The 22,342-nt window shown below is 36.2% G+C and overlaps 1 long non-coding RNA gene across 2 annotated transcripts in view; it reads right to left on the bottom strand.

Moving 5' to 3' along the window:
• LOC138702958 (uncharacterized) overlaps window positions 1-21,759 on the bottom strand; it is a 24,963-nt gene extending 3,204 nt beyond the window's left edge. The window contains exons 1-3 of one of the 2 annotated variants that reach the window (XR_011332927.1): window positions 21,437-21,759; window positions 5,219-5,456; window positions 935-1,089 (exon numbers count right to left, since the gene is read on the bottom strand). This is a non-coding gene — a long non-coding RNA (uncharacterized lncRNA). Of the gene's footprint in view, window positions 1-934; window positions 1,090-5,218; window positions 5,457-11,905; window positions 12,078-21,436 lie in introns of those variants that run through there. The other variant, XR_011332926.1, reaches the window with a different exon arrangement.
• Between the last annotated feature and the right edge of the window lie 583 nt (window positions 21,760-22,342).

Below are 22,342 nucleotides of genomic sequence, written 5' to 3' on the forward strand. Positions count from 1 at the left end.
TTTAATAATCACCCCCCTTGACAAAATTCTGTGTACTCCACACTAAAGGAAAATAATAGACATAACCAGAGACCGGAAGTTTAGGCATTATGAATCATCAAAATAGGCAGGCAAAAAGGCATCATAAATAGCTAAAATACGCAATAAAAGGCAATTACAAAAACCTTGCACTAGACCCACGACCTTGCACTTTCCACAAAGGGATTTCGGCAGCAAGAAAAGCTTTACATAAGTCGAATGCAAATTGAGATTTTCGACTTGATGTTGCAATTACTGTTGGAAGCAAAGAAATCTTCTTCCAAGTAGCCTTGGAAAGTGCATTTTTGTGTTTGGTTATACTGATATGTTGTGATATGAAATATTTAGCTAGCTGCAACAACGTTGCAATGAAAACTGAAAGAAAAATAACGTTAAACCTGCCCTCATTGTTGCCTTGTCAAATAAACACAAGCGATAATTGAAATGCTTACTGTTACACACTTTTGCACGGCAGCACTCATGTTGCAAAGAGAATATGAACTGACTGAAAGACAATAATATACATTCGGTGAAGTCACTTTCATTGTAGCGGTTATAGAAATAAGTTAATAAATAATAGATAAATAATCAAATAAAGGCAAAAAAAGCATTTATTTTGTAAATTAGACATTTATATTAAAGAGGCAGAAAAGGGCAACATAAAACTGTGACTTTTCAATCACAAAGGTATAATTTGTACTGATTTACTTTCAAAATGGAGATAGATTTAACACATTTAAAAAGGCATTCTGCCAAAGTTCTGGTCTCTGGTCATCACCATCATCATAAATTGCATTACTAATATACCGGTATTACTATTACTTTTGCTGACATTATATAAACGAAGATTGAGAATACTGTTCTACATATTTATGGTAAAGTGCTGTTGGTGGTTATGAAGATTTCGTGTGCTTACTGACTGAGTGCTGGTACTTCCTCAAGTAAATGTTGATTTTTTAGGGACTGACAGTGATCTCCGTGCATGTCCTGATTCTTGAAAATACTCGTACTTGGTTTTAAATGACACTCTCTTTCCTGAATCAGTTTCAGAACATCATGACACATTAATATCTGCAATGTGAGAAGACAGAATACAAACTTCAGTAATAAGACTTACTTTCCTACTTCGGCCCTGAAAAACATTTTCCAAAGCCACAACAAAATAAGTAAATCAATTTGCATAATATGAAAATGTAATACCTACTCAGTCGCCATTGCTAACCCATGTTGTCACTCATTATTGTGTCCTAATCAACTTAGTTTGGTGTGATGTACTGTTGCTCTGGATGCATCATTAAATTAAAAATAAAATATACAGCTTTTATGTCTGCTATGTAGAGGCATAGAACAAATATTTCCCATCCCTTCTCTTTTGTGGTGAAAAATTAATGTGCGTTTATTAAAAATAGAAAATGTTATCACTGCAAGTGTTAAAAGAGTGTATCAAACAATGGAAAATGTAATTTTTAATTGCCCATACCTCAGAAGCCCTTGAAGATTTCAGCCCAAAACCAGCATATGGACAAGCCCTGGGCCTTTAAATTCTCTAATGTGTGTGTGTGTGTGTGTGTGTGTGTGTGTGTGTGTGTGTGTGTGTATATATATATATATATATATATATGTATAATTTAATTTAATTTCTTCCTGTAACCACTACAGGTTGCCATCGACAAAGAGTACCATGATACAATAGAGTAAAAGCCTTGAGGCTTAGTGATAAATTGTTGTTAGAGTGAAAAATAAACAATTTGAATTATATTGAAACACATGATGTTAAACGAAGTAATGTCAAGGAGATGCGAATTAGTCTTGGTCCATATGTATGATGCCTGAAAATAGTTATTGAGCCTTTGAGTGCTGCAATTGTTAGATCTCTTAAAATACTTTTATGCAGGCCAAAAGATTTACAGAAGTCGACTAGGAACCGGGGTATGGTCCCACGGGCTCCTATCATTAGTCCTGTAATGACGATGGATTCCAGATGGTATTTGTCCTTATAAAAACTGATGGAAGGTTCATATATATTCCTATTTTCCTCGTGTACTTCTTCTGGCTGGTGTTCGTGCGATTCGAATCTCACAGTAGGGTCTATGATGTAACCTTCAAGAGAGGGAGGTTTAAATGCATTGATGTCAATTCTTCGATTACTGCCCTCACTGGATATGCCGTGTACTTCTTCATATACTGAATAACCTTTGTTCCTTAAGGCAGTTGCTATTATAGATCTTACTGTATGATGCCGCGTATTTCGTAGAAGTTCACCATGTGGACAGGCCCCCAGGACATGGGCAAGGGTTTCAACCTCCCTGTGGCAATATATATATATATTATATAAATTAAATGTTAAGACACTGGAAACAAAAGCCAAGGAACAACTTTAGAATACAGGTAAGTAGCTAAAAACTGTCGCAAGAAATGAAGGTCAACTGTACAGAGAAAATTGTGAAATAGGCTCAGTCATTCCAGGGGAAATCTTACCTTTAATTCGATTTTTCGTAAGGGAAAGAAAGTAGTGTACAATTTTTTTTTCCAGGGAAAATAATCATCTTTAGGTTAAACTAGTGCTGAGTTTGTTCTTCGCCCTCCGCTTCCACACTTGGACAGTTGGATTTTCACCTGTTTCCAAAGATTGAGTACCGGTACCTTACTGAAAAAGACTTTCAGCCAGATCTTTGTCTGTCATATACAGAGTGTTAAAAAAAAGTAGGCCATCCAATATTTTAGGAGGTGCTAGTATGCATCAAAACAAGAAAATAATGTCTAATAAACATGAGTTAATCTCTGTGGTAATATATATGGCCCTATTAATCTATCACCAAGAACGCCTGCCCATAAGTTGATGAGAATCGGTGCTTATGCCTTGTTTCTTCAACTGCATGGGGATTTTCATCAGCCTACACATACTGATTACGAAAATTCACAACACCATCTCTGCTGAACCCCGCTCATATCTGCAACCAGACTTTTGTTTTCAGTATTCATTGCGACATATCATTATTCCAGGGATGTCAGCTACAGTATGATTATCTGGTAGTCAGCTATATTGTAGGGCAGAGAAATGCATTGCCATGAATGGACGTCACATTGAGCACCTCCTATGAACAATTGTTCAGATCTCAGAAAGTATGTGTTGTAGGACCCATGTTTATTGGACATTATTTTCTTGTTTTGATGCATACTATCACCTTCTAAAATACTGGATACTTTTTTTTTAACACCCTGTGTTTTCACATTAAGACTCTCGTGTGAACATTACTATGCCAGACCTTTCTCTGAGGACAACATGGTACGGTACTAAAAGAACCAATAAAAATCCAGTATCTTGAAAATTTGCCAGTAATCGAATTCGGAATCATGAATTACTTTTCTGCATAGACCTACCAGTATTTAATATTACTTTTGAGTTTTCATTTATTCTAATAAACTTAGTTTAAAATATACAGCTGTCCCGCAGCAGGATGTCCATAGCTTACTTGTGTGTTCCTGGGATTATTTTGAGTGGAAAAGTTCTAGTCAACATAAGTCCAAATTGCAATGGTATCTACAGAAAACACAATTCTAAATTAATGATTTTACTTGTGATTTATTGTTAACAGTATGCAATCTCATCGTAAGGGTGTAGTTCAGTTAATTCTGAACAGAATGCACGCACAGAATTGCTCAGCTATATGACTGGTTTATGTTCATTCCACATCCAAAGTATCCAGGCTCTGCAAACAAATGATTACATCGCATGTAAAAACTTCTGCACTTGACTTCTTCGAAACTGAGAGTTTTGCTTGAATATTTTATTCACAAATGAAGCAACTTTGAACAGAGGTGACACCACAAACACAAGAAACGCACATGTATGGGCTAATTGGTTAGAGAATTCACATTCATCCGAGGAAACACATTTCCAAACCAAGTTCTCGGTAAACATTTGGTGTGGTATGATTGGAAACCAATTTGTCGGACCTGCTGAGTTTCCAAATATCTTGACAGCTCAAAATGATCTACATTTTCTTAAGGCAGAGTTACCATTGCTGTTGGAGGACGTTTCTCCTTATCAGATAAGGCATGTGATTGCAACAAGTTGGAGCACCTTCACACTTTATGCAGATGTGTGACTGCATTTTCCACATCGTTGGATTGGCAGAGAAAGTACAGTGCTTGGCCACCAAGATCACCAGATCTGCGTCCATTAGATTATTTCCTTTGGGGCCACATGGAATCAGTTATATATGCTGCTCAATCGAACATAAGGGTCTAACTTCTCGGGAAAATAATGGAGTGCAGCGAAGGCTCGAGAAATGATGGCAGTGTTGTATTGAGAGTAATAAACTCTCTTACAGACAGAGCTCAAAGATGCCTCGACAACCATAGTAATCATTTCGAACCTCAAATGCGACAATTCAGAATGTGTATTCTCAAAACAAAATTATAAATCAATAACAAGTAATAAAATCATGAAATTAGAATTGTGTTCTCTGTAGATACCGCTGCAATTCGGAGTCATATTGATTAGAACTTTTTCACTCAAAACAATAGCAGGAATACGTAGGTAAACTATGGACATCCCGCTGCAGGACATCCTGTATAATGTGGAATGAAATAACATAGAAAACGTTAATACTGTAGTTTAGAATTTCGCAAACTGATACTGTGTACGATGACATTTACTGCAAGAGAGACAAGGACAACATTTTGTTAGAAACAAATAGCAATACGTTCAGGCGCACAGCACTCGTGTCACGCCTTTAAAGCAGTAAGTAGTGTCTCCAGCTCACTGGGCTCGACATGGCACAGTCACCATTTTTTTTACTTGGTTATTTAACGACGCTGTACCAACTACGAGGTTATTTAGCGTCGATGTGATTGGTGATGGTGAAATGATATTTGGCGAGATGAGGCCGAGGATTCGCCATAGATTACCCGACATTTGCCTTCCGGTTAGGGAAAACCTCGGAAAAGAACCCAACCAGGTAATCAACCCAAGCAGGAATCGAACCGGATCGGTAGGCAAGCGCCTTAGCCAACAGAGCTAATGCTGGAACAGTTTGCTTACCTGTATTCTAGAATTTAGCGAAAGCTAAATATGAAATTTGATTTCGTAACTCATAATTACTGTGTGTGTGTGTGTGTGTGTGTGTTTATTTATTTATTTATTTTTTATGTATAACTGTTAACATAGCTTCCAGAGTGAAACATTTAGGCCTACCTTAGATTTTGCATATTCATTCATTTCAAATTCCTCCGGTGTTAGTTTAGGAGTGTATCCGAACACATTTTTCAAGATTCTATATATCCCAAATATGGACGTTCTCGTTTCGTCCTTCTTCTCGTTAAATACTTCTGGAGAAATCCCATGGCATATATTATGCTTTATACTTTCCTCATAATCGAAGAAAAGGTATTGATATATAGAAACAAAGGTCCAAGGATTACCCGAATCCATTCTGTGCGGAACAAAGAAAATGCATATAATTAATAAAATCAGTGTTGTTTAACATAATAATAATAATAATAATAATAATAATAATAATAATAATAATAATAATAATAATAATAATAATAATTTATTTATTTATTTAATCTGGCAGAGCTAAGGCCAGTAGGCCTTCTCTTCCGCCCAGCCAGACTCTAATTCTAATTAAATACATTTGCTTACATAGTTATTACATTAATATCTAGATCATAAAACCAGTAGCGGCTCGCCGTAAAAAAAAATAGGTGAAGAGCTGTTCACATACACAAATGCATAAACAGTTTTACCAATATAAAGAGTAGGCCTACTATTCGTAAACTGCGTGCAATTTTAATAGGTATGGAACACATGCAAACAGGAAAATTAATTTATTTCAGGACTCACTCAATTTCTTGCATACCAAGTCAATCCTCCTATCTTTTAAAGCAGTAAACCTGTCGATGTCTTCATAAAATGTCTGACTTTAACTGAGGGTGGACAGTATATCTCTATGCAAAGCTATGGGGCTAATGAGAAAAATATCTCCTGTGATGTAGCATTCCGAGTGAAATTTTTAATCTCTTCAAACAGAAAATATTCTTTCATCGAAAATTTTTTTAAAGTTATTTTATACAACTTCTCTATTTTCTTAGCACTTTTTAAAACAAAGAACACAAGGAACTGTGGGTCGTCCAGAATTTAAAACATCTTTCTTATTCCCATATTTAAGTCTACAAAACGGCATTTCTAATAAATAATAAAACGTGTCATTTTCGGAATACATATTTCGCGCTCATTTATCAATATTTTCTATGTACTGGTATCTAAGTATTTGTATAATAGCACTGTAGTGATTAGACATATAATATGCACTATGATGTAGGATTAATGCACTATATACACTTATCACTAATATTCTCTAAATACATTAAATAATAAGTTAATATATACGTACACAGTATTAAACTACATGTGTATATTTACGCGCGCGTTAAACTTTCAAATACAAGAGCTGGAACAAAACTGGCAAGCGCATGGTAAGATATAATACACGCTGCGGAAAACAACTTTTAAACTTTGCGAATGTATGTGGGGTGTATTTCTGATAAAATAACATAGAGCTAACTAATTTACCACAGCAGGGGTGGCTGCTTCGACAAAAGGAATGAGGATAGTATTCTCGAGTCAGGTACATGCTCTAAAATTTCGCAGCCCTTAAACAATAGCCCCCGGCCTTGGAGACCAGCTGCAACCCTTCTCTATCGTCAGATCTGCAAACTGGTTACTCCACCTACAACAAGTCTGACAGTTCTCCGTAACTGAAAGACTCAGAAATGCACTTCACTCATAAAATCTTTCTTTAGTGCGTGACGTCACGTTACCATGGAAACCAAGTGCTGTATGAGAATGGGAGCCCAAATAATTTCACCTCTACAGTACTGTAAGTTCCAATAGACACCGCTCGGCGCTCGTAACAGTTGACATTATTCTATTCAGCGGACGGTTACAGGTACTATTTATATACCTAAACATTATTCATAACGACTGAAAATAAAACTTTTTTTTATTTTAGAAATATGGTACCGGTAATAACTATAATTAATTATTAGTACGAGATAAAATTGTGTTTTACGCGTAAATAGGTGAAGTCGCACTTCACCTACTTTACCTGAATAACCGCCCCTGCATAAAACAACATGAAAGTAAATAATGAAAATTGGATAACTAATGTTAGTGTGACAATAATAAACATTGGTAAGAAATAGTTATAATAATAATAATAATAATAATAATAATAATAATAATAATAATAATAATGAGACAATTTAGATATTTATCTGTGATATATGTAACAATTAAACATTGAGAAACTTGAAACAGCTATTATTGTTAACAAGAATTGTTAGAAAAATATCTCGTTAGCCTATTCCTAAATTGGTTTGATGTCTGACAGTCCCTGACATTACTCGGTAGGGAATTCCAAAGTCGAGGAACAGCCACAGTGAAAGAAGATGAATATGAGGATGTTCGGTGGGAGGGAATGGATAATATTGAGGAGTGTTGTGATCGTGTGTCTAGGTTATGATGGGTGGATAAATTTTGAAAACGAGACGCAAGATAGACAGGGGTGGAGAAATGCAATATGTGAAAGAGAAGGGAAAGACAGTGGATTTTCCTACGATCTTCTAGACGGAGCCAGGACAACATTTCGAGGGATGGTGTTACGTGATCAGCCCGGCGAATATTGCAGACGAAACGGACGCACATATTATGAACACGTTGTAGTCTCTGCGCCGAAGTAACGCTTAGGTCAGTAAACAGAATATCACAGTAATCGAAGTGGGGCATCACGAGTGTTTGCACTAACATTTTTTTTTTTTCATGGGAAAGGGTAGAAAATTCTTCAATCGTCTAAACGAGTGGATTAATGAGAATACTTTTTTTGCAGGTTTCTGCAACTTGAATGTTCCAATTTAAACTTTTATCCATATAAATACCTTGATTCTTTACTGATTCACTGAACGCAATTTCGGTGCCGTGTATTTTAATCGGGGTCAAATTTGGTATGGTAATAGTGCTTAACAAACGTGAATGACCCACAATGATTGACTGTGATTTTTCTGGATTTAGTTTAAGTCGGAATTTCCGTGTCCATGTCCAGATTGAATCCAGATCGTCATTAATTTTAGTTATTGCATCATTTATTTCGTCAGTGTGGAATTTTATATATATTTGAAGGTCGTCTGCATAGAGATGGTGTCGGCAGTACTTTAGAGATTCTGATATGTCGTTGATATAAATTGTAAATAGTAAAGGGCAAGAACTGATCCCTGTGGGATCCCTGACGTCACTGCTTGCCAAGAGGAAGAACGATTTCCAGCTATCACACTTTGTTGGCGACCATTAAGGTAAGAGGCAAACCACAGGACAATGTGCTCTTCTAGGTGTAGTCTTCTGAGTTTACATATTAACAAGTCAATGTCTACAGAATCGAAGGCTTTGCTGAAGTCAAGTAAAGTCATTATTGTCAATTTACGTTCGTCCCGGGCCTCGCGTAGATCTTCCGTGATTTTAAGTAGGCTAATGCTGTACTTGTGTTATGTCCGGCCCTGAAACCTGATTGATAAGAGTCGAGAAGTTTGTATTTGTTTAAGTATTCTGTCAGTTGCTTGTTTACAATGCGTTCCAATGCTTTGGATAGGGCAGGTAGGATGCTGATAGGTCTGTAGTCGTTATAAGATGTCGGTGTTTTGGTCTTGGGAATTGGGTGGACAAAAGCCTACTGCTCTGAAATAATGTACGAATTTTTGTTACCTCTCTGGATCTTAGGGGAAAGTGAAAAAAATGTAATTCTGGGTTTCATCCTTTGTTGCTGTACTGCAATTTACAGCGGAGCAATAAGGTCCTTTTGAACCCCCCCCCTCCCAATTCTTCTAATATATCGCACCTGTATCATAACATAATATAAACAGCTGATATTTCCAGTAATGTTAGTTATCTACCGCTTGGATTGCCAGTAGGTAATGGAAATAATAGTATTAATAAAATTTCAGTAATGTTTCATTTTTGGAACGACTTCAGAATACCGCGTAAGTACATATCTCGTTATTACTTACTTACGGCTTTTAAGGAACCCGGAGGTTCATTGCCGCCCTCACATAAGCCGCCATCGGTCCCTATCATCATATTTCACCTCCCTCAAATCCATTTTAATATTATATTATTATCCTCCCATCTACGTCTCGGCCTCCCAGTCGTTATTACTTCATTGAATCATTTATTTTTGATCCATATCTTTTTTATGTACTTATTTATCTACCCTTGTGCCAACAATAAAAAAAACATGTGTTTTAATTATTTTTAACCCATTTATGCCCAGATTATTTTTTTTTAATTTTTGTTTCACATATCATATTAAGTGAGTCAGAGGGACGTTGTAAGCATGAGGAACCATGAAAATACTGATTTTGTTACTTCGGTAAACATTTATGGGATGGGTCGATAACGACCCACTAGGCACTTCCTCGAGAATTTGTTCATTATAATGTTTTGATGATTTCTTGTTTTATTTATGCTTTTGCGTAGTATGCAACTTGATAAATTTAAAAGTGATGTATAAACAAATCATTACCATATTAAAACGCATACTATTTTTTTAAATATTTATTGAATAATAATTATAATTTCCCTGAGAGCTACATTCACATTCACACGTATTTTACATTCACAAATCTGAAAGGAAACCTTGTACTTAAAGAAATAAACAATTTGAAACACACAATAAATTATGGTACATGACATAAGGTCCACATCTGTGGAGTAACGGTTAGCGCGTCTGGCCGCGAAACCAGGTTGCCCGAGTTCGAATCCCGGTCGGGGCAAGTCACCTGGTTAAGGTTTTTTCCGGGTTTTTCCCTCAACCCAATATGAGCAAATGCTGGGTAACTATCGGTGCTGGACCCTGGACACTTTTCACCGGTATTATCACCATCTTATTCAGACACTAAATAACATGAGATGTTGGTACAGCGTCGTAAAATAACCTACTAAAATACATGACATAAGTCCTTAGTTCTACTCATGATATGGTGCACCTCTGACATGCTTTTACATTACCACAAATCTTGTATCGCCGTCTTTGTTGTTGGGCTATAGTGCCCACAGTGATCCTTCCTCCGGTGTTCTTTGATGGTATCGAAGGAACGAACTCGTCTTCCACTCTTTGGAGAAGTGTCATATTTTAGGCTTGCGTTATTTCGTGGCCGAAGGCGAGTGCATCCAAAGACTTTCCATATGATCGACTGACTGAGAAGCCAAGCATTGTTCATGCACACATCTAATAACCACGAAAGTAATGGTATGTGCCATTTTTTCCACGTATATCAGAAATATCTACTCTACTCATATTGCAATTATATTTACGGAAAACATAAGGCAGACGAACTTTGATTTCCTCTTCTCGTAAAGGAGCTACTTCATGTTCGTTAGACGTGATGCTCACCTTTATTTCTTTCTCGCTTTATTCTACGTGTCGGTGGAGGGGAATTCTCAATTTCATTGCTGATAAGATCGGAATCTTTTCTAATATCGGTGCCCCTTTCCTCTTTATAAGGCTGAACAATGTCTAGTAGCTCTGTCACTAACTCTGCTGTGGCTTGTAGTTGAGCTCGGTCGGAGTCTTTGCAATCTTCATCTCCAGAATCTGCAAACGTTATCCTCAGGCAGACCAATGAATATATTATCTGCACCGTATTTTGGAATTTCGGAAGAATCAGATCTCTCCAACTATCCTAGAATTTAGATTACTGTCAGACTAGTGAGTCTGAAAAGAGGGAATAATTATGATTATGGAAACTGTAATGAAGGATCTCAGTTTTCAGATGGGGCCAGTAGGGAACGCTCATGAAGATAATAAAAGGGAACGCTCATGAAGATAATAGAAAGACAAAACGGGGTCATTCTGATTGTTATTCACACTCGGCTCTCACTCTCATAGGTGCCGCTAGTGCCGAGAATTATGAACTACTTAGTTCGTCAAAGACTATCCAGAGTGCATCCCAAGCAGTGAGATATAACATTACACAAATAAAACAATGTTGTAAACGAAAGCGGTAATAAGCCTGAGATATTCTGAGAAGTGTTATCAGAATTATTATTCCCAAAAGCACTCCTAATCCTTACACAAACTTCTATTGAGGTAGTTGTTCGTAAAAACATCGCTCAAACGAAAATAATAAGAAAACAAAATGATTTCATAATGAAAAGCTTTGTGAAAGGTAATTCTCGAATAAGTGCTTAGTGGGTCGTTATCGACCCACACTAAATTCTAAGCCCTAGTGTACAGCAAACAGCGTAAATATTGACAAAAATATACAAGATACATATTCTCCTGCATCTTCTTGGCAGGAAACACCGATTGTTAATAAAATTCACCGATTGAACAGAGTTTTTACTCACTTTTTCTTCTCCAAGGCAGACGGTAGTTGAGTCATATTTATTCGGCAAGTTCCCGCGCAATAATGACGTGGTCTGTTGGTTTCCCGCGTGTTCCACAAGTGCATTGTACCTTTGTGCATCTAAGAAGAGTAGATACGTAGTGTTGCCTAGACTATTTTGCGTGGAAAATAATTTTAATCAGTGGGTCGAAAACGACCCACCTGGGCATAAATGAGTTAATTTGCACAGTCTTAGTATAGTACTTATGCGGTATTCTAAATTCCCGCATTTTTAAGCTCAATTTATAACTGTTGCAAGTTTTAACAGAGATAAAAGAAATAGTTATTTTCATTATTATGTCATCTGAGGAACTAAATTGTTTACTATCTGCAATTAACTAAACTTCAAATTACTGTACAAGCATGTAAATTATATTTATAGGCTTAAAGAGTAGCCTATCTATTTCATGAAAGCAAAGTTACATTAAATCCGAGATTATTGTACCTGTGAATAATTTCATTTGTAACATTAAAACCAACACTTTTCAATTTTTGTATTAATTGAATTAATTCAGTATTTTCTTCAAATGACATCTTCCCATTGATTACAAAATACGATAATTTTGTAACGTAATACTTCAATTTATATCACTGAATTACAAACGTTACTAAACTCATAAAATAATATAACAATTGAAATTAATATTGTTTATTGGCTCGTCAAAGCCTTCTGCAATATTTCTTAAACAATTTCTTGTAGATAAATAATAGGCCTACTATAATAAAATTCCCAAAACTAAAATTATTAATACATCTAGATACAAATAGGACAACTAGCCAATATAAATTAGATTTTAACATAGATGGCTGTATTACTACACATAACATTTATCTTAAGTTACAGAATATGTGATTGAGGTTAATACAGAAAAATAATTGTGTATGCAATGGCTGTTTCCGTTGGATGATAATAGGGAAATTTTTCTTCGAGGGAAATAATTAATCCCGCCGGGGACAACTAACTTATATCCGAACAAATATTCATTTCTATTTCACCTAAAGAATATGCTATTTATAGGGACTGTTCATATAAAGAAAATTGTCCGCTATAAATAATTTGTCCGGACCCAAATATTCAGCCACTAAATATTATGACCAATAATCCAAAATTTCTACTTCCCTAGAAACACATAATACCGGTAATTCTGAAAATATCTGCTCCACAGAGTTGTATTATGTGATAAGATGAAAACGGTAACTTCACGTAGGAACTCGCAATTCCCGCAATATACCATATTATAATAAAATCGCGAAATAAAACACACACAATATTGCGTCTGCATAAAATTGGTGAATTTAAATTTGAGTAGCATGCCTGGTCTGAATAATATTTCCAAATGCATCAACCTAACAATTACAAAATGATTACCGGTAGCTATTGTTATATCTATAAAATGCAGATGTTGGGAGTAAGTGTTGCCATTAGTGAAGTGAACTTGGCAACTGGAAACGCACTAGATTTAAGCTGGTGATCAAGTAATGGGGAAAATGTTGAAGTCGTATTTTATTACTTCGCGATATGTTGCGAGGATAGAAAGACAGAAGGGAGCATAAGCTTGGAACGGGAATAAAAAAGGTGTACTAGAATGGCCGTTAAGTTACCCACACTTAATCTCTTTTTCCGGTAATCAGCTGTTTTTTTTTTTTCGTATTATTACGACTACGAATTGTTTCGTATTGTGAATATTTCAATAATGCAGTATAATTAAGCAGCTGTTATTTTTTTTTAATAAGATAATATTCTGTTCGGCGGCGGTGGTTCGGCTCAACTGTAGAATATGTCTCCCTATGCTTTAACATATGAAGGGGTGCCAACATTCTTCTTGATGAAAGAAAGTGGAAATGAAGTGTTCAGTCCATGTAACAACCATAACAATTTTTAAAAATGAATCAGTCATTTAAGAAACGGCTCAATTCCATGTTTTTCCACAATTGAATTTTCTACGTCTATATGTTCCTAGACGGTAGACCCATCATTATGAAATGGGCTCAATTCCGCAATATAGTATTGGAGAATCAAGCTGTCCCGTACATCGTTCATTTTAGAAATGGCTCAATTCCTGGAGTAGACACATTTCTAAACTGAACTCACCTGACATTTTGTGGCACCATTCAGGAACTTATTTTATCTGACAGTAATGAATATAATAAACAGAGATTATGTTCAAGCCATGCAATGCAAAATGGAGACAGTTACAGAAGTGTATGTTTCTTCAGGCAAAAAAGATCCTCGACTCAGTGCCAGGAAAACGTACGAGATGTTTAAGAAGAAATATCTCGATACTGCTGTTAAATACAAGTACTATCTAAATTATTTTCAGGACAATTTTAACAGGCCACAAATTGACACCTGCATAACTTTGAAGAGCTTCTCGTTAAAATCAGAAGCCCTATTTTAAATGATCGTGCTAGAAAAGTGGCAGCAGCGGAGCTTATGATTAATAAACGTAGAGTCCAGAAGTTTTTCATATGAAGCGGAGAAAAGAAAGGTGCCTGTATCTTATCACTGTGCTTTGATATCATGCAAAATAATTGGCTCTTCCACGCATCCCTGTACAAGATGTATTTTATCTTAGACAGCTTTGGATTAATGTATTCAACATTCACAATATTGCAGCTGGCCACTGTGTCATATATGTTTATCACGAAGGATTAAAGAAGAAAGGAGGAAATTATAATATTATGTGTTCATTTATTTTGAACTACAAAAAATCACGTGCCGAGAAGTGTTACTGAACTTAATTTGTACTCGGACGGATGTGTTGGACAAAATAGGTATAATGCTATCTAAGGTTAGAATGCGTGCTGCATTAGTTGAAACTCAAAAGTGTAACAAAATAACATTTCTTTCCTCTTAGAGGGCACTCATTTAATACTTTTGAGAGGGACTTTGGCTCAATCAAGAATGGTTCAACTTCCAACGCATAAAGCTCATGACAGCAAAGTGCCTATACATTTTAAAAAGATAGATTTGAAGAGACATATGTGTTATATCCCACAAGAGTACAGAGGCTTCTATGAATACATTTTAGCTTGGCCTACATGCAAGGAAAGTATTACGGAAAATCTTTGGGCCTACTTATGAGCAAGGGTTTTGGCGAATTAAAACAAATGCTGAGTTATATGAATTATATAAAGACAACAACATTGTTGTTGACATAAAACTCAGAAGGCTAGAGTGGCTGGGACACGTAGCCAGGATGGAAAACAATCGCACACCCAAATCTCTACTAGATGCATTGCCAGTAGGAAGAAGGAAAGTCGGACGACCTAAATTGAGATGGCTGGATGACGTTCAGGCTGACCTAACAAAAGCTGGAATTAGAAGATGGAGAACACGAGCATTAGACAGGAGTGATTGGTCGGATGTTCTGAGGGAGGCTAAGGCTAAACTATAAGGGCCGTAATGCCAATGATGATGATGATTGGCATACATGCAGTGTAGAGGTTATGAGCGAACTCATTTAAGTGTGTCTACTTCGGAAGTGTGAGACTGAAGTTAATTCCATGATACAAATTCTTTTGTTGAACATTTTGAACTAATTTTGATGTCTTTTTATTTAATAACGTTGTAATTGCTACGAAAACTTATATTATAAACTGAACCATACCCATCATATTAAATTTCAGTGCAGTCAGTTTTGAAAGGGTTCAACTCCACGACTTTCACCCTAAAATTACCGGTATTCAATTAACAACAACAAAAGGTTAAGCATAAAAATATCAAACCCCTCTAGTACTACATTGTAAGAGAAAAAATGTTTTTTTCACTCTACTGAAAATTTTACTTTTTTGTCATTAAGCCCTTTCTTGAATGACTGATTCAAATATAAGTGAAATGTACATTGATATAATAATCTACTAATACTTCCTTCTAGTACAATAATTTAGACTAAGAAAAAATAAATTAAAAATAATATATTGTAAGAGAAAAAATGTTTTCTCACTCTACTGAAAATTTTACTTTTTTTGTTATTAAGCCCTTTCTTGAATGACTGATTCGAATATACAGTGAAATGTACATCGATATAATAATCTACTAATACTCCTGTTATCTCTAATTGCTGCTATCGGTTATAGCTGCAATTGAATATTTGGCGGTATTTCGCGGAGAATTATGGGACGTAAAAGGCATAGTTTGAAGTCATATCCGTCGCACCGATTTCAAGCATTGCTCCCTCTGTCTTTCTGTCCTCTCAGGACGTAAATCATCAACGTAGTCCATCGTCTGTCAACAAGAGAAATATGGCGAAATTCGTACACTCTGAACTGACTGAGAAAGGAGAAAGCAAAGTCCTCCAACAATTTCGTGAGGGGTACAAAGCAACAAAGTACTCAGTGCGACTGACAACAGGATGAGAGAGCCTAGATCCCCTCTCCTCACAACTACTTTAGAATCTGTTCAGGTTCCTATAAAATGAGTAATAGGATGAAAAACGGCCAGAGTGTGGTACTGAACACAACTCGTTTTTATGCGAGGTCCAGAAGGAGCGAAAGCTCCAACTTTCAGAGTCTCCTGTAGGCTTCAATGGCGTATATGCGGAATCTTCACTATAAGTGGCAGAAATGATTTTTATTAACGTTCAAAATTATGTGAAATATCTTTTATAGAAGAATTATAAGTAAACTAAGGCGAGCATCCATTAAAAGTATCATGACACATTTTATTACAGCGGTCTCTAGTACAACACAAAACAGTTCTGAACATGGGATAAGCCAATTGAATGCTGTTTGAGGCGCGATTTAGAGATGGAGAAAAATAACTTATCAGTACTTTCGGAATAGTCACGAGAAAAAAAAACCGATAAAAAAAATAATAATAACACTTCGAAAACCCTGTTCCGAAATAACAGTCGGAGTTTCTGACGGACGGTTCTCAACTTCTTTGTCTGAAAATCTCCAGATAATTTCTGGGATACCATAACTATTCCAACCACCAAGTTTAGTGTCCTCCTTGGATGGAGTTACTTCACATGTGAGTATGGTGGAGGGAGCGCGGAATTTTTAACTTTAATGAATTTATAGGGCGCGTTTCAAAATTAAAAGACCACTCTGGTTGACCAATCAACTTCAATTTAATTTATATTGTGTCTGTTGTATTCCTAAGTCATTGTTAAGTTATATGATATCCAATGAGGGAACAAATTATTATTATATATAAAGATAAAGGCGTGCCTGCCTTAAAGAATGCCCCTGGAACTCATTTCTGTTAGAGGCTGAGTAGACCCCAGAGCCATAGTGAGGCTGGAAAAATCTATGACCCCACAGGGAATCGAACCCGCCACCTTCCGGCTTTGTAGCGTTACGCCTTAATCGCGGCGCTACCGCGTGCCCCAAAAAATTATATACTCCTAGTGTATTGTGTTATACATTTTGTATAATAAAAGTAAAGTACATATAAACAAACTAACCTCATTGTTTATTACCAGGGCAAGGGATTTGGAGTACTATAAAGTAATGGTGAAATACAGTCATTTCCCATAGCTATGGTCCTGGAACACAACTATGGTTCACGATACAACTATTCAAAGAACATTGTAGAAGTAATATAGACAGTTCGTAGATAGCTGCAGGATTTGACTTCAAACTACAGTACAGCAAAAATATAGATAAACGAGGTACTACTTTATGGAACACAAAATTTGAATGGACTATAGTTGTGTTCCAGGACCATAGTTATGGGAAATGACGGTATTGTATATACAGCGAAAGTTGTAAACTTGAATCGAGCTACAGCACTGATCAATCAAGAGTACAGTGCAGTCAATGAAAATTATACGCAACTTTTTGCAAAATTATTTCATAACAGGCACAGTACTTGCTCTGACAGAGTATAAACTAGTAAACAGTGCAGTTGTGTTCAAGTATGTCAATCAGCAGTTCGTGCACATTTCTTGCAGAGATATGCCGAAGAAAAGAACGAGTACAGTGTATACAAAATTAAGAGCACGTATTTCAGAATTTGATGGTGTATTTATTATTTAAAACAAACTATTCTGCAAATTTTGTAAACGTTATGTGACGGTTCTAGGAGTTTAACGTAAAGCGCCATGTAAGTACTGTTAAACATAAACGTGCTTATGACAAATTGAATTGTGAGACTCGAGTTACACTGCCTCGGCTGCTGCGCGATCCGCCAATTCGTGCCTTAAATCACCCCTCCTCCCGCGTATTGCTAGATGACGTCATCCGCTCCAACTCAAGGTTAAGGTGGTTACATTGATTCTTCGTCTGTCAATCACCCTATACTTCATTCGAATTTGTCGTGTAGTATAGAAATAAAATTAAAGGCGCTACAAAACTCGTCTGAAAATGTGTCGGTCGACGTTCTGGGATCGCATGCTATTACTGGACCGAACTTATACATATTCACGTCAACACAATGGATATAGAACACTTACAAGGGAACTCTGTCATATTCCCGCCTCTAATTACCATCGGTGCAGCTGGTAGAAAAAGATAATACGTTGCGAATTACGTTTCGCAATCGTATGTAAGACACATTAATTTGCTTTAATTCAAGTTTTGTGTACTATCCTAGATCATATATACCCAGATTACTCTGCGTTATAGGCTTTGACTGTAACAACTTTTCTCACGTTTACTATGCTGCCATCTAGTTGTTACATAAGGAGTCACGTCATAACTCCCATTTGAATTGCATTAGCGACTGTACTGTCATCTCGTGTTCGTTTACGGCGGACGGGTGACGATCCTGGTGGTTGTTCTCTTTAAAGTGCAACCGATTTTAACATAGGAATGAGAAATCTATTATGTGATCTGGAGTACTATTAATGCCTGATACTTATGCAACTCGTCAATCACCAATGTACGGCGTGACGCCTGTATATACGGATTGTCTTGAACTTCCAACACTAGAATGCTCTACGACAGTGGTCGTCAGCACTCGCAGAAATGTGCAAAGGGTACGCGGTGCTGTCCCGTCTGCACTTTCATGCAACAGGGAGAGATAGAGAGCATACCCGCTAGCAGCTACGGAGTACACCCTAGTGCATTGCGTTTTCCGCGGGTAAGAGAGACTAGCCCCAGCGTGCTCTGTGCTGAACGACGCCTGCTCTACGAGAAGATTCGGATGGCAGCTATTGAGTTCGGGTATTTTCAAGCTCTGGGAAAGTCTTGCGATTTCTTTTATTGACGTCACGGTTGCCAGTACTAAGCTACTCTAATGGCGGATATAAAAAACGAAGTCACATTACGAAAACTGCGTGTTTATTTTGTTATTTGTTCTGTTTTAGCCTACTATTGTTAGTGCTTATTCCATTAATACAAATTATGCGTATTTCACATAACATCTTATGTTTTACATTCTCATATTCATTTCTATTACGACACACTTCTCATTTCAAATTTAATTTACATTTTCAAACACTTTTTCTTCCTCCAAATACATCGCTATAAAATCCTCACATTTTCAATCCCATCTTCACAAAAATTCCTAATAAATGAAACGATTTTCACTTCTAAAATTACCAGACGTACCTATGCGCTAGTTTATCATAACTTTATCCTTTCATCATACAGACTTTTGGCTAAACTAACGCTGAGTAGTTCCCTTTGTACTACTTGCATATACGAATTTGTAATGGGTTAGGTTCGGTTAGTTTAGGCTTTTATGTCTTGCATATACGATCAACTGCATCTCCACAAAAAATCCCTAATAAATTCAACGATTTTCATTTACAAAATCACCAGACGTAGAGTCCGATCATAAACTCGTGGCACCTGCAAGAAAGACGAATTGGCCTCAGAGTTAGTATAATACAGAGAGCATGTATAGCTGCGCAGAAGGCTACTGAGGGAAACACGGACGAGTCACGTGACTTTGGGACGAACGCAGTCGATTTCTGTTGACTAACATACGCGCATAAAGATTTGTCATGGGAAATATTGTGATTTTTTTTCGATCTAGCATAATAAGAGTAATATTACGTTGTTCCTAGGTATAATGAAGTTCACTGATTGTCTAAACACCTGCTATTTGTCGATAATATATTATAATTTATTAAACTTAATGTCCAGACACTTGAACTTGGTACAAGACCATTGGTCTGCTTACTTTCCTTTTTAATTTACCTTCAGACTTGTATTCAAAGTTTTCCACGTCTCTGCATTATTAATATGGCAACAGTTCATCGTAATATTAGTATATGTGTAAACACATGCTGGTGAAGAGAACGTGGCCTGGTGTATTATTATAAGGAAAAGAATATATTGAATAGTTATATGTGCTTCATACAATAATAATAATAATAATAATAATAATAATAATAATAATAATAATAATAATAATAATAATAATAATAATGCCTGAAAGTAGAAGACACCGGTAGTTCACTTTCAGTAATTAAAACAAATTAGAGGGAACGAAATCTGAAGGAAAAACATGGAACTGAAAACAATCAACTTGACAAAGCAAATGAACCGATGAAGAATGTAGTTTGAAAGCAAAATTTTTAATTGAACAAATTCAGACTTTCGGGAAACAAAATTGTAAATTCCATTAAATCACACTGAAAATCTGCATATTGTTATTTAACAAGTCATCAATAAATCTCAAGATAGATAATTTGTAGAAACAAAAGCCGCCCTAAATAAGGGTTCGATAGATCGGCCTACTAATCAATTCACAAAGAATAATAAGTAAACAAAACAATTTTGTGACACTTGGAAAGAAAAAGAAAAAACATTAAGGTAAGAAAACATAGGAAATCATTTACAATAAAAATTTTGTTGGGTACAAATGATTACTAATTATTGCTAAGGATGATTTTAACACGTGAGATCCTATGGCATCAATCGTTGCATCAGAAATTTTATATTGTTTAAGTTGATTTAAAGTTTCACGTGGGATCGTGCCACGGGCACCGAACATGAGCCCAAAAACTGTCCAATGTGTAATGTGGTATTGTGCTCCAAGATGCTGACAACAAGGCTCATATATGACTTGTTTTTCACGACACACCTCTTGTGGCTGTTGCTCATGCATCTCAAAACGGATTGTGGGATCAAGAATGACACCCTTATCCTTCTGCCGATCAATTATGATGATATCAGCCCGTCTAGTAGAGCCATCAGAAGAGACGCAACCAACCTCCTCATAAACCTCATAGGAAGCATTCTGACGGATTGAAGCTGCGATGAGAGACTGTAATATGCTTGGCATATTTATAATCTTCGTACTCGATCAGCAATGCAAAATTAATCAAAGAATTTCACGACACATAATGCTTAATAATGGAACTATTCACCATTTAACAGAACTGCGAGGCGAACCTAGCGGCAGAAATTGTAATGACGCTACGAGACCTACTCTTGATCATGCTATGCGCCAGCTTGTATAATCCCGTAAGCAACGCTCCAAACAGTGATTTTACTACTAAAGTTAAGGTAGCTAAATTGCAGTTTGACTCCAAACGAGCAGTTTATCACATTCCCTTCATTCTGTATTTTCATATTCTTCAATAATGTGAGCTAATTACTGTATTTATTATCTGAGCTTTAAATAAAATCTGCATGATGATAATAGGAGAAATAGTCGCTATTCTGTCGGAGAGGTGGCCCAGACTACATCCACAACTTAATAAATATTAAACAAATATTCATTGTTTTCGTTGTCGTATAAACTGTAACAAGAATTCTCAGAAATAGCCAACAAAATTCAAGTCAGATGAAACGTGTACATGTTTCTACCTTAATATGTAAATACTTTTTCTGTGTAGACTTATCGTAAAAAAAAGCCACGACTCTATATGTAACATTTCTCTTACAATAAAATGAACAGCACGTTTCAACTCCCAACTTCAATATTATCATACGAGTCTTAACGAAATACAACATAAAGTTTTTCAAGATGCAGGTCAAACGTGACAAAAGAACATTCGGTTTATAGAATTATTTGAAATATAAAACACTGTCCCTCCTGAAAAATTATCAGTAACTATGTGACTTAACTTACCAATATATTGCACCTATTCCTTCGAAAGATCTCTTCATTTTTTCAAGTTTACACTAAAACTTAATGAAACTCATCCACAGAAACTGTTTACGTGCATACATACAGATTTCAACGAACGAGCACTGCTAAGGATATGTATTAACCACACAATAAAGTTTAACTTCACAACTTGAAATAAAAATTGGTTTTCATTGAGCTCATCAGCGCAAACACTACAGCAATTTGTAACTCGTAATTTCTTTGAAATAAACTCAATACATAGACCATACAATTTAAAAATTATAACGAAAGGTAACTGAAACGGATACAAAGAACCTCCCTACCACGAATTGTGTGTTAGACTCAATATTATAAACCATACCTATGCTCTGTGTATAGATGGCGTTGATGTCAGTTTACTAGTATAAATAAGAATTCACAGGCTGTTTCAAAATTCAGTACACTCAAAATATTAACAACCGAAATATTAGATAAGAGCCTATAATTTAATACCATCTGCACGGATATTGCAGTGTGAAGAGAAGTAGGCAAGTACTGTACTAGCAAATCCAGCTGCACAAAAGAAACAACTCGACTACTAACTTACAAAAGCGGCCTAACTGTAAGTTATACTGATTTGCCTAGTCAAGTGATTTCCAACTAGCCAACATACGACATTGGAACGCGTTTCCCCTCTCAGAGCAGAGCTATGGAGCGTTCGTTAGAGCGCGTGAGGAAGGGAAATGCTGTCCAGAGAGCAGAACGGCATGGTGACCGAACAGTGGATTATGTTTAAGCCAACTATTGTTTATAAGAGTTATTATAAGGGCCAATGACGACATAGCTAAAGCACCAACTTCAGCATAACAATAGCGATAAATGAAAGCACCCCTAACAAACATTTGGCAACAGTTACAAAAAGAATTG

The sequence above is a fragment of the Periplaneta americana genome, chromosome 1 (genome assembly GCF_040183065.1).
Source record: "Periplaneta americana isolate PAMFEO1 chromosome 1, P.americana_PAMFEO1_priV1, whole genome shotgun sequence".
Lineage (NCBI taxonomy): Eukaryota > Metazoa > Arthropoda > Insecta > Blattodea > Blattidae > Periplaneta > Periplaneta americana.